The sequence below is a fragment of the Mercenaria mercenaria genome, chromosome 13, assembly GCF_021730395.1.
Source record: "Mercenaria mercenaria strain notata chromosome 13, MADL_Memer_1, whole genome shotgun sequence".
Classification (NCBI taxonomy): domain Eukaryota; kingdom Metazoa; phylum Mollusca; class Bivalvia; order Venerida; family Veneridae; genus Mercenaria; species Mercenaria mercenaria.
This window is the reverse complement of record NC_069373.1, coordinates 39,796,680-39,810,675: the sequence shown is the minus strand read 5'-3', so window position 1 is coordinate 39,810,675 and position 13,996 is coordinate 39,796,680. Positions and strand designations below refer to the sequence as shown.

At 34.6% G+C, this 13,996-nt stretch overlaps 1 pseudogene; it reads right to left on the bottom strand.

Moving 5' to 3' along the window:
* Positions 1–642: 642 nt before the first annotated feature.
* Positions 643–8,170, bottom strand: LOC128547716 (uncharacterized; annotated as a pseudogene).
* Between the last annotated feature and the right edge of the window lie 5,826 nt (positions 8,171–13,996).

The window sequence follows — 13,996 nt, the reverse complement described above, 5'->3', positions numbered from 1 at the left end:
TGCCTGCAGGTATAACTTCATTAGACACCTGGGTAGAACCACCAACCTTCCATGCACCAGGATAAATTCTTCAAGCGAAAGATTTCTACACCAAAGCAGGACTTATAATCCACACTGGTGAAGAGCATGTAAATGCAACTCCTCAGTTATGATGATAGTCTGTGTAAATATTTACTTACTAGCAATATGTAGGGTTATGGAATAACCTTTTTGACATTTCACTGGTTTAAGACCACAAACACTATAATAATCTATTTCATTTTCAAATTTAAAATTATAAATCCGTATTTAAACAAATCACCACTTTATCTTAGACAAAACTGACTTCAAAAACTTAAAATTCTATAGCCTTCTGAACATTGCCTCCATAATATCTGAAATTTCCATCGATAAAATGGATATTCTCAAATTGCTAGCTAACCTAAAACCAGACAAAGCTGCAGGACCAGACCATTTTTGTCTAGTTGTCCTCCAGGAACTTAATGATGAAATTGTTGATGTTCTACTGGTAATCTTCCATAGTCTTTCTCCTCAGGCACTGTTCCCACAAAATAGAGATAAGATTTTGTTTGTCCTCTATTCAAGAAGGGGGACCCGCATGACTTGGCAAATTATCTGTTATATCATTCACTGTGTAAAACACTAGAACACATCTATGCATCCGATGTCTCTGTCCATCTTTCTAAACGTAACATTCTTTATGACCTCCAACATGGCGTTTCTGAAGGAGATATTGTAAAACTCAACCAATTGAGTTAATAGGTGAGCTGATTAACAGCATTTCCAGTCGTAAACAAACTGACTTAATTGTACTCGACTTCAGTAAGACTTTTGTTAAGATCATGGTGTCTGTCCACAAGTCATTAAGTGGTATTATGCATTTCTACTTGATAGAAAGTCAATTTGTAGTTTTTGAGGGCGAAATTCCAAAGAAGTACCAATGGCATCTGGGTTTCCACAAGGTTCCATCCTTAGACCTCAGTATTTTCTATTTTATATTAGCGATCTCCCATCTTCAATCAAGTCTCAAATCCGACACTTTGCCGACGATAATGTAGTATACATATACCTTATTATGATATCAATTCTGTGGATGGAAACAAAATCCTCCAGGAAAATCTTAACAAGCTAGAACAATGGGAAAATAAGTGGGACATGGAGTTTAATCCTTCTAAATTAGGCACTACATGTCACAAAAATCAAAGCTGTCATCAAAACCAAATATTTACTCCATGGCTATATTTTATAGTTAATTGTCAGTGCAAAATAGTGTGACAGATGTAAAATATCACTTAAATATCTTTAAATGCTAATAAACGCTTAATTTCATAATCATCGCAACAACAAACGAAAACGTCAAAACATAAGCATACAAATACTTGTCCGTCCACAGCTAGAATATGCATATACCATCTTGTCCCTAAGTAATACTATGGAATAACCTTGACCTTGTAGAATAACCTGACCACTAAGTTTCAGATGTACTGTGGAATAATCTTGACCACCCTGACCTTGAAGCTTTCAAAGTGGTTGTAGCAACCATAAAGTACATGTACTAGACCAGAGTGCTATGGGTTTTTTTTATCTTTTAATGCTTTTTCTTTTTTAATCACACTTACCATGCTAACATTCTTTTAGCCTTTTCATTTTAGCTGATGTCGGACCCATCAGTCTTTTAGAACTCTTTTTCAACATAACTAGCAAGTCTACGTGTATCCCATGTCTCTATCAGTCGAGAGATGACTTGACATTATGAGAGAGAGAGAGAGAGAGAGAGAGAGAGAGAGAGAGGGGGAGGGGGGGGGGGGGGAGAGAGAGAGATTTTTAATACCTGCCTGCAGCCACTTATGAAGTATATACCTACCTTTCATACAGAAATACATTTTCAATTTTTATAAATTAAATATCTGACATGTGCATTGTGAATAAGTTCTTTTTCTACAATTTAAAGTTGTGAGCTTGTTTTTGACCTTGTGTAACATTTTTATTACATAGTTTTAAAAAAAAGACAACAGTCATGATCAACGCTCAAAAGCCGGAAATAATTTAGTGGTTCAAAACCTTTTCATTACCCGTCATACACCGGTCATACACTTCCGTTGCCACGTTAGGGATACCTTATCTGTAATAATATCTAACCTAAAATTTTAACTTTTTTAATAAAAGGGATTCACTTACAGTAAATATTGTTTTTGAATACAGGGAGCACTGGTGCACGTATTAAAACCAACAAACAGTAGGTACAGGCCAATATAAGAAAAATACTATCAGTGCAACCAAGTGCCTGTGGATTTTATTATTCAAACATATTTTAGTCTCTAACAATACCAATACTTCTTCCAATATCTACATCAAGCTGATGACCCACAAAGCACAACCTAACATCAGTAAATCTGACAAATTGATACAATCGCCGCTACTGACAGAAAACTCGTCTTTACCTGAAATGAACACAAAAGAAATTGACAGAATTTCTTTAATACAATCGTTTCAAGACCTTAGTCCAAAATTGTCTCTCTTGAAGCCACACACTTAGTTTTCTCGAAATGTGATGAATAAGAGCAAATGATAGCAGTACGCTGAAATTTTGTATTGCTCAGATATACAATCTATAAACAGGTATACTTTGGGAGCATATAACGAGACCAAGCATAACAAAAACATACTCTGTTTGATTGAGTCTGCATATGAGTGGATAAAACTCAAACAAAAAAACATTGTTTGTGTATTATCATATGTACATGTTAATCAACAAAGAGATGACACCAGTCGAACTTTAACCTGAAACGTATTATAAAACTCCACCTTACTATGGACAAGCTATATCCTTAACCAGTATAAATATTCTTATAATTTGTCACTTTACATTTTAACTGTCATTCAAAGCGGCGACTCAGGAACACATTTTAGGCGACTTCTTTCCTTCAAAAATCCACAAAATGGGAGTACCGTAAAAGTGACCAGCGGTACAAACATATAGGCATAATATTTTTATTCAGGTATCCTAGAAAACAATAACCGAAGGGAGTAAACGGTTGCAATGCTTTTGAAATCATGGAGAACATCAACATTTATTTTTCATGTTTACCAGTATCTAACACATATTTCCACGCATTTTGATTGTCATATATACATCTTATGTAAACCTAACTCTAAACTTAATAGAAATGAACTTGTTGAAAAACTGTCGGAGGACAGCAACGCTCGACTATTCAACACTCTTGTCAATTGAATACATACAGAAGGCGAAAAATGATGTTGTAAAAATGCAAAACAGGGTTATGGAACCTGCACAGTGCTTATCAGCTCATGACTGTAGACAAGTGAAAAATTTCTTAGTAGAAAATGGGCTATAATTATGTAAAAATATAAATCAGAGTTATCGAACCTTTGCACTTCATGTCATATCATGACAGTGAACAAGTGTGTGAAGTTTCAATCCTTTCCCATTAGTGGATACTGAGATACCAGCTTACATACAAAAACTAAAAAAAACTTCTAAGTCGAAAAAGGGGCATTATTTTGAAAAAATGTAAAGTAGAGTTATGGGACCTGCTTAGTGCATGTCAGATGACAGTGAACAAGTGTGTGAAGTTTAAATCCATTCCCATTAGTGAGTACCCAGATACCAACTTACATACAAAACCGTAACCAAAAATTAAGTCGAAAAAGGGGCATAATTTTGTAAAAAGCTTTACATCTCTGAAGAAAATAATTTAATAACACAATTTTTTTTAAACTCTGCATTAGTGACACCAAGCCAAATTAACTGCTCTTGAGGCTATATTTCTTGCTGTGGTGTATTCAACTGGGTTGGTGTTTTTTATCACTAAAAGAAGATTTTAGCTTTATGAAATAAAGATATCAAATAGCAAACAAAGTACATGTACTTACGAACATGAAATATATCTGGAGGTCCGTGAAAGTATGAGCCTATTCCATGTCCTGTGATTTGAGGTACAACTACAAAACCCTCTGAGTAAGCATGCTCACTGAAAAAAATTGTGAATCATGACAATTACATGTACAGTCGCTGAAAAAAATTAATTGGATGTAGGATATCTGTATTGTTGATCTAAGAGGAAATGTCTTATAAAGTCGTCCATTTCCGATCTTAAGAATTCAACTTATGGATTTTACAAGAAGATGTCACTATTCTTTTGTAAAAAGCAGTTTTATTTTGTCCCAAATATGTATTTTTTAATGGGAGAACAGATCAGTTACCTATAAAAAAGATATAGAATAGTTTGTACAACTGAATAGAAATGGAAAATGAGATCTACATCTGATTCAGACCTTTTCTAGAATTACCTAAATTCAACGCTATTGGTATTTTTAAGCAACATATGAACAGAATCTATTCTGCTAATATAGAAAAAGGTTCTGAGCGAATGGAGATAATTATGACTAGCAACCCCAGGTTATCACTGATAAGCCTCCAGATTAACTGGAAAACTGCAGAAATCTGACCCCAGTCGTAAACTTTTTCATGTAAAATCATCAAATGACAATCAATCAAAACAAGATATACATGTGAAAAATGCTAATAAAATTATCTACAATTTGCATACTTTATTTGTTAATTTATTGCCATATTATCGGATTTATGATCTTGTTATCCAACAGACCATGGTAATTTACGCCCGATCTGATATAAACAGTAAACATGCAGCGTTCGCGTGACACCATGTGTCTTTGTTTCAATATGTGACTGGTTTAATAGCTATGAATATTAATGACTTTAATTTATCCAATCAGAAAAAAGGTTTATGAATACATTACAACTTGATGCATATTCGTACGATACTTATACGCAAAGATATAGTCCATCAAAGTTGACCGTGTTTTTCTCAGAAAATACGATTTTTTCAGACATGCACCATGTACCAATGCAAGATATACATTCTGAAGTCTAATTTGGTACCAAAATCATTTTTCGAAAACGCCATTTACCCGGTCGCATTTATTTCTGAAAATAGCAATTTTCGGAAAATCCAAAGGTCACGCACGTTTCAGGCCGACCGCCATTTTGAAATTTATGATAACACAAAACCGATACGACATCAAAGTCTGAAGGAACAAAGACTGATTTCAACAATGAAAACTTTTTTCTCTCTCTTTAAAAAAAAAAAGTAAAGTACAAATGTAGATCAAAATACACTTTGCTCTTTGATGTGTAATGTGTACAACGTAGCCTCCTGGATGAAGCAAATACAAATTCTATAGTTGAAGAACGTAAACTGAAAACAATACTTCTATATTAACTGGAATTGGCGTCAATTCTTGACAGTCATCTATAATGACTTGTATGCATTTTAGTATGGGGAAAATCAATTATTAGTCCAGAACACACCCCGACTATTGTAAGAGTTATTCTATCTGAATTGCGTTATAAGAATTTGATTAACTTTAGTTTTTATTATCTGTAATATGAAGAAGATCTAAACCAAATATTACACATTATCCATCTTAATACGAATATCATACTGCATGCACAAATTAGCCGTGCCATTGGAAAACCAACGTTGTGGCTTTTTGACCAGCATGGATACAGACCAGCCTGCGCATCTACGCAGTCTGGTCAGGATCCATGCTGTTCACTAACGGTTTCTCTAATTGCAATAGGCTTTGAAAGCATACAGCATTGATCCAGACCAGACTGCGCGGATGCGCAGGCTGGTCTGGATCCATGCTGGTCGCAAAGCCACTATGTTGGTTTTCTCAAGGCGCGGCTCAAATAGTTTAAAGCAGTTTTAACCAATTCTATAATTATGTTGAACCCCGTTTTATATTTTCAAAACAATATTCACATGTGATATGTATTAGGTCTAAGCAATACAAACTATGCACGATTGTCCAAATTATAAATACGTCATAGTTTTAGTTTTGCCACGCTGGTTGGTAAAAACGGTACTAGACTTTCTACAGGTATAACTTTTTACTAGTTTGTTTACCTGTAGGAACGACGATTGTATCCTTTAGGGGAGGTTCATCATTTTGCTCAGGAATGTTTCCACCATTCCAAGTACCATCTGCCCACACAACTTCGGTGCAAAATCTGTACTTGTCTGTACACTGAATATCCCTAGTTTCCTGCATCAGACGGCCGTTCCCTTGATTATATGTACCTGTCAAAATTATATCTGACTATTAACTATACTTTCGACTATATAACCATAAGCAAGACGTAAATTAAATCATTTCCAGGGAACTAGGTATTACTTATATTTTACTGAATGCATGGAAATACATGTTTGGCTCTCAAATCCAGTAACTAAAAGGTCTGACCCCAGTTTCAAAGTAAATAAATAAGCGGACCCAGTTTCTAATTGAAAACGTATCGGGTATGAGCTAAGGCTGCCAGCCCCTACGCCCATAATTTCTAATAGTCATCCCCTCAGCCGATGAAACACTGCTAACAACTATTGCGTCACCATTTCTTCAGCAAATTTTCTACTTAAAACCGTTTGAGAGATAGATAATGGGTATAAGAATATCTTAATTTAGTGCATTATAGTTTGCTTTAGATAGAAAAACATACCTAATCCCATTTTCATGACGAAGAATGATTGACCATGGAGATGTATCGGGTGCGACCATCCAGATCCATTACCAATGTTCATGAAGGTCATTTGAATAAGTTTGTCTCCTGGAATCTCCACAATGTACGTGCATTTACAAATTCCATTCAGTTGACAGGTAGCTTCATCACAACTTGTTGACAGTAATTCACTTTGTGTAAGAAGAGGGGAAGCAGGCGGCTAAAATTCATGGCCATTTACCGAACCTGGTGTATACGTAAACCCAGGGAAAGCGAAGTTGAAGAAGTATTCGTTGTCCACTCTATTCCCGAGTACTCTTTTAGGATCACGATATGGGTCTGTATTTCGAACATCATTATAGTTTAGACAAATGCGAGTATTGGTGCCTTGATATCCGTAAGGGCAATTGAACTCCCTACACGGAATTTGTTGAGTACAATACTCATTTTTATTGTTTGGTGGGTTTGGGTTTGGTGATTCAGTGCGGTTAGTAACTTCTATAACTGCTTCAGCAGCATGGTAACTGTTGTGACTTCCCGGTGTTTCGATAGTTTCTGCTACGAGCAAATATTCTTTTTTCTTAATTCGATCGAATTGTAAGTTGAAATCATACCTCTCCCCAGGGTGCACAATTATCGACTGAACCGTCACATTCTGCAAATTAAAACAGTCTGAAGATCGCAGTTGCAGTGCATGGTCTTCCACATAAACTCTCATCGGGTATAACGTCATGGCGCCTATGATTCGGAATCTATAGAGCTTTCCAGTCTGAACTCTAAATCTCTCTAACGGTGCACCGTTGTGATTTCTACAGTCTCTCCAAAATCTCCCTTTACCATTGACAAGACCAGATTGAAATTCGAAACGGCTGAATTGGGCACCGTCGATGGAAAATGTCGTTGGTATTTTCTGACCGGTGTTAAAGTCAAATTGTTCTGTGATCATTCTAAGGTAAGCTGTTTCAGCATCCATCAGATGGTACCAGTCTTGAAGAGACACAATTATTTCATTAATAAGATCTGTATTCCTTTTACGAACGATGAACGGTCCGTATAAACCCATGCTACGCTGGTCTCCAATATGTGCATGATAGAAGCTGGTTCCTGGAGGATAAGCTTTAAAGCGGTACACAAACCTTTGTCCAGGTAATATCGGACACTGAGTAATGAAAGCCACTCCATCCATCCATGGTGTATTCCTCTGATGAATACCATGGAAATGAACTGTAACACTGTCTGTATGGAATGTATTGACCACCGTGATTTCAATTTCTTGGTTTTCAAAAACATCAACCCTTGGTCCTGGAAATTTACCATTTATAGCAATAACAAGTCTGGAACCTACTCCGTCGGCAGTAATTACTTGAGCTTGTTCGTTATCTGTCAATCTTCGTCCACCTTGCGATCCACGTATTCGAAGATATCCATTATATGGTTCAACAAGCTCCTTCTCATTGAATATCATGGTCAGACGATGTTCAACGGTAAAGGTACATTTGCAAAGTAGTTCGTCGGGGTTACATATACAGTCGCTGGCCTCTTCCGTCGGCTGAACTTGTGGGCGTTGGTTTCCTTGACAAAACACTTCGACGAGCAGCTGGACAAGGGTGAAAAATATTGAGGACTTCATTTTTTACGGCTGAAAAAAACAACAACAACAATAGCTGTCAATCATCCAGGTTTCATATACGCAAGCTGGCAAACACTCTGTACACATATTTTGCGTAGATGACAGATTTTCTTAATACTTATTAAAACACTTTAACTAATCCGCTAAGATATTGTAAATACATGTTTAGCCAAACAATAACTTTCTTCTTACTGAAATTGCATTGTTTGAGACTAAACATTTATTGCGACTTCGTATCGTATTACATTAAAAAGTTTCAATTAAAGTACTGTCAATAGATTACATGCACGGATCTTTATAAATGTTGGATATATCAGCACTTTTTCGAGAAACAAAATCGCTCATCAACCCAGTTAAAAGTTGGTTAAGGAATACTTACTTACCTGAGTGACAATAATATGCAAACTGCTTATTTATTTTCTAACACATTTAATTAGATTTTTCCGATTTTTCCTTGTTCAACAATTATGTCAATTTCAAAAAAGACACTTTTGCTAAGTGAGAAAAAATTAAAGGGCAAGGATTGTCTAATAATTAGTGTTTTTTTTATATGAGAGCCATCCTCGAGCCATTCATAACGCTGAAAGAATTTTGTTTTTTAAATCGGAACACTATTAAAAAAGATTTGGCAGTTTGGATTTAAGAAGAATGGCTGATCATGGAGGTAGCCATTTAGCGTATTTATGACGTCATTTTCATACTGCTGATTATTTTAGCAATTAACCTTTAAAATAGATTAATTTCATATGTTTCTTGAAAGATGTTAAACATGATTTCGTTCATTATAGCTGGAAAAGGTAGAGTATTTTTTTACAGAAATAAGTAAATATATTTCAAACATATATTTAGAAATTTAATAAATCCGCCTTATGGTTTTTTGTTGCCATGTTAACAAAATGGCCGCCACTTTGATCAAATATGTAAATGCTGATAACGGTCTCAGTTTTAATCCGATTTTTAACATTCTTTCACGTTTTTAAATACTTTTAAAATCCTAGAAGACTGAATTAACATAAGAACAATATTGCCCTTCCCTTTAATATAAAATATAGAGGGTCAAAATCATTTTTATGATGACAGTGTAAAATCAACACTTGTATTCCTTGACTGAAATAGCCGTCTGATAACTCGGTAGACATACACACAGAACTTGTTGCATGATGATTTTATTACTTTACGCGGGAGCTTTATCTTTTATATTAATGTTTTTCAACTTACGAAATACGCTGATAAATAGAGCATATATAATTTATATTTGTAACAGATTACCAAATGTAAAAGACCGAGTATCATAGACATTAACATATTTCATTTAAACTGATGCGTACGCATCGCACAAAGTAATTATACATGGACACATTTTAAATACTTTTGAAAATCACTTTAAATTGTATTAATTGTCCAGTTTTATTAGATTGCAGGTCTTAGGCAAGAATTTGAGGTTTATGTTTGTGACTAGCCACTTCTAAAAATAACAGATTAAAACAAAGAAGTATGCGGATAGATGAGTAATGCGTATGAAAAATGACAAGTTAAACACTTATTATAATAAATTTATTCCATTAAATCTTAATACTTCCATTGTGTAACTGGCTTATTGCATATAATACAGTGTATATAAGTAATATGTTCATTTATTCTGGCAAAACAACTCCCCTAAAACATGTTGAAGAGTGTAGCTAGGTAAAATATCACTTTAAAAACCTTTCGGAATAAAGTGAGCATATTTTCTGAACAGTTAACCCATCTATTATTTTGCTTATGATTTTAAAATAACTCATACTACGTAGTCGGTAATATTTCAAATCAACCAATTACATAAAATAGTTTTCATTTAACGATTTCAACATATTTTTTAATCTTAATCAACAAATTTATATATAAGCTGATGAACGTTTTCTAAATACCGAAACCGGTAGTTAAAATAAATAACAGTCTAAAACATTTCTGGTTTCCGGGCATGTTGTTCTCCCCTCCCACCCTTATACTTAAATTCTATCAATTTATATTGAAACTTATATGAAAATGATATATTTATATGTATATAAAAAATACAAACTATATATCCCCACAAAACCCTTGTTATATTGGAGTCCCTGTAAGCTGAAAACAAGCATCCATTAACATGTTAATTCTTAAATAAGAAGATTCCAGTTTGGCCTAGGCAGATCCGGAATCGGTCTAGCCAAACTAGAATATATGGCCTAAATCATTGCATTGCATAGATTACTTTTTGCATATAATAATTTTTGCATATAATTAAAGCGAGCATTTGATAGATATATTGGGAACACTCAGTAAAGCGCATTTGAACATGTTAATCATGAAAAGGTTGCTATATAATCTGGTATAATACATATTGGCCGTTCCATGAGAATACCTGTATTTGTGACATAAAAATTAAGATTGATGTAACAAAATATTCATGAGAATCATTCTTTAGCCTTTCAAATCTGAAAATCTTTTAAGTGAGACAACATAAGCATTTTAAGACGTGACGTTAAGAACGTCACGAAAGCAGTATGACGTCGTTATGCATGGTGTGTATTTTTCAAGTCATTAATGCAACATATCATACGTATCACATATTAAACATCATACATTTGAATATTTAGCAACAGTTTAAAATGATTTTTCTGAAAAATAATTTATCCGTATGTTTTTGGTTTCATGAGAGACCTTTAATCTATACAACTTCATATTTTCATGATGCATACGTGCTCTGAAATTATCGTTGCTATGGCAACACAAATAAAATTTATTTGTAAAAAATGGTAGAATTTGATTTGCCTCGGATAACTTTATTGTTTCTAGATTTTTCATGAACTCTGAGAAAAACACTTATTTTCCAGTATTTTAAACTCCTAATTATGCAATCATTATATCATGTCACTAATACAGGTTTTCTCATGGAACGCCCCACTTATACTTAACATAATTCAATACTACGTCATGGGTACATTTTTAAATGAAAAAATACTTTGTTTGTCAATAGAACAGATATTTGATTCCTTATTAGATAATAAATAGATTTTAAATCTCGGAGAAAGAAATGGCAATATAAAATTCTATGTATTTCTTATCTCAAGTACACAAAATATAACCTCGACAGAAACTATAATATATATCACTTAACTAAAAATCAAATATAGGAAAATATATTGTTAAAGAACAAAAATGTAAGTTCAAGATAACAATAAAGTAAAAATATTTACCGATTCCAGTCTAAACAAAATGCTTGGCCTTCACAAATATTTGACTTGGACCGTCTAGCACATTATGAATCAATGTTTGGAAGAGATATTGTGTAAGATCTGATAAAGACCGAAACTGATAACCTTTGTACACCGTTATAAATCAAATTGTATCCGTTTAATATATTAGATCGCTTGAGTTTTTACCACACAAACACACACTTGAATTGAAGTGATAATTCATTCCATGTTTTCTTGTTTAGTTCAGTTATAAATTAACGACTCTTCAAAGGAGTAATGTTGACAATCTCATTTTATGAATCCCAATCCCATTCAAAGAGGAACAGATATATATAGTTATGCTAATATCGATCGGTTTGTTAGTCGGCCCGTCGATAGACAACTTGGGCTTTTCCAATAGCTGGAGAACGCTTTGTCCTACTGTCTTCGGGAAGTCTTTGGTCTAGTGATTACAGGTTTGACTGTCAGGCCAGAGGTTCGAGGTTCAAACTCTGTCAAGACACTGGGAATGTATGAGATGTTTTTTTTTACCAATGTCCGAAGCAGGTGTGAGCGAATAAACGTCTAATATCATTTCGGTTGTTAAAACATCAAGGTCAAGGTCACTGTAAAATGATTCCTTTCATTATCTGAAAATTATGCATCACCCGCAGATCGTCATGTGAGCATATGTGTTTTACAAACAGATTTTGCTTAATGAAAATCCTTTCAATGTAATTGGGAGCTCTTAAGATAAAACAGCAGTGACTGTGATGCATAAATGTACCTTCAATTATAATCTTAAACTTTACTTAATTTTTAACCAAAAACTTCTAAAATCATAATGTTAAAAATCTTTTTGGCATATAGCATGAACCACAAATATTTTGTAGAGTCTTAGAAATAACAGTTATATGTTTCAAGTCAAATAAAAGTAAACTGGGCAGCATTTACACAGCAAGTCATCCGTTAACACAGATAAGCTAATGACATGACTGCAGTGTATTAGTGCAGACAGTTCTTTAATTCCACCGTGGGACTGTGCTGTTTTGATATCCATCTTCTATCCTGTTTTCGTCGTGGCCTTCAGTGTGATTTATCTCGAAACTCTATCATCTGAAAGCCAGTGTGGAACATGTGTTTATTGATAAGGTTTGTTTTTTATATTAACTTACTAGAGTATTACCGTGTTTTATGTGTCATGGCTTCTGCTCTCACTGACCAACGATAATTTTACTTACCCTGTCCTGTGACTTTTGAACGTAGTGGGGGCTTAAAGATTGAGGTTTGATACGCACCATAAAACCGTTAACGCTCCCCTCTGGTGTATGTCCACGGATCATTTCTAAGCGGTGCATCCTGGGTTCGTTCTTGTTGTCTGAATGTTTTTCTTAGTCTATAATTGTGTGTCCGATGCATATCCATGCGAGCAATGCGCTAATATTCGTTCCGGTTTACGAAAGCTACGTTCCTGGTTATCTTAAAGAAATCTACACCTAAAGCGAGGTTTCAAACCCACTTCGGTGAATGTCAAGTTAAATACGCGTATGAATACATAATATGGGTTTATCAAACTAAGAACAATCAAATAGCAAAACTTTTTTAAAATTTGAACTATCTATGCATACATTTACACGTACCTTTATTTCTATATTTCCACCTTGATTGCTGTATGGACGCCCCCCTGTTCTTCCAAGGTTTCTACCCTATAGTAAGAGATCTGAATCGAATTGCCTTAACCATTCGGCCATAGAGAGAACCATTTAATTATAAAATTGATTTCTATAAATAGTTATTGTATTTAGATGACTGCTTATAGATTTTGGAATATATTTACTGTTCATTTGGATTCAAGGAGCTGTAGAAGGGAAGGGGATATTTGTTCCTGCAAGGTAACGGACACCTGTGGGTTCAGTTTGGTATCCTGTTGTGTTCCTTCTTAGTGTATGTTTGTGTCTGTTTGATACATTTGTGTTATTTCAAAAGACAAACTGGTTAGAAAATTGACAACTTTCATATTTCGTCATGCCTATAATGATGTTTCTCTCGATGGTGCTCTTATTTGTCAGTTCCAGGTGGTTTTGATTTACGTATCATTACATGACAATATTTATGTCTTTGAGTTGTTATTGTCACATGCATAAGAGATTCAGCTGGAGGGGAGTAATACTGTCTTGTAATCTGCACTGTCTTATAATCTATGAACTTATAACGGTTTATGGAATGAAGTTTTGCGCCTGTAAACTATTTTATACTTCCCAGTGGCAAGTTTGTCACTTCCTTGCTGTGCTCCTTTTTCATGTATGTGTGTGTGTGTTTGTTCTTGGTCTTTTCTATTTGGTTCATTTATGTTCATGTACACATGTACATATTTGCTCAGACATTTTCGTCCTTGTTGGACTGCTGTAACATATTCCAGTCGTACAAAGCTGATATTAAAGATTAGTAAATGACTTCGATAGCTCGAAGAAAAAGGAGAGCTATTCGACTCGCCCTAGCGTCGACGTCGCCGTCTGCGTCACATCTTGGTTAAGGTTTTGCATGAAAGTTTTAAGCACAAACAAGGCAGTCTGACAGACAGCTATATCCCCGGCAGATACTAGTATTATAGATAGTGAAAGGGTTGATGGT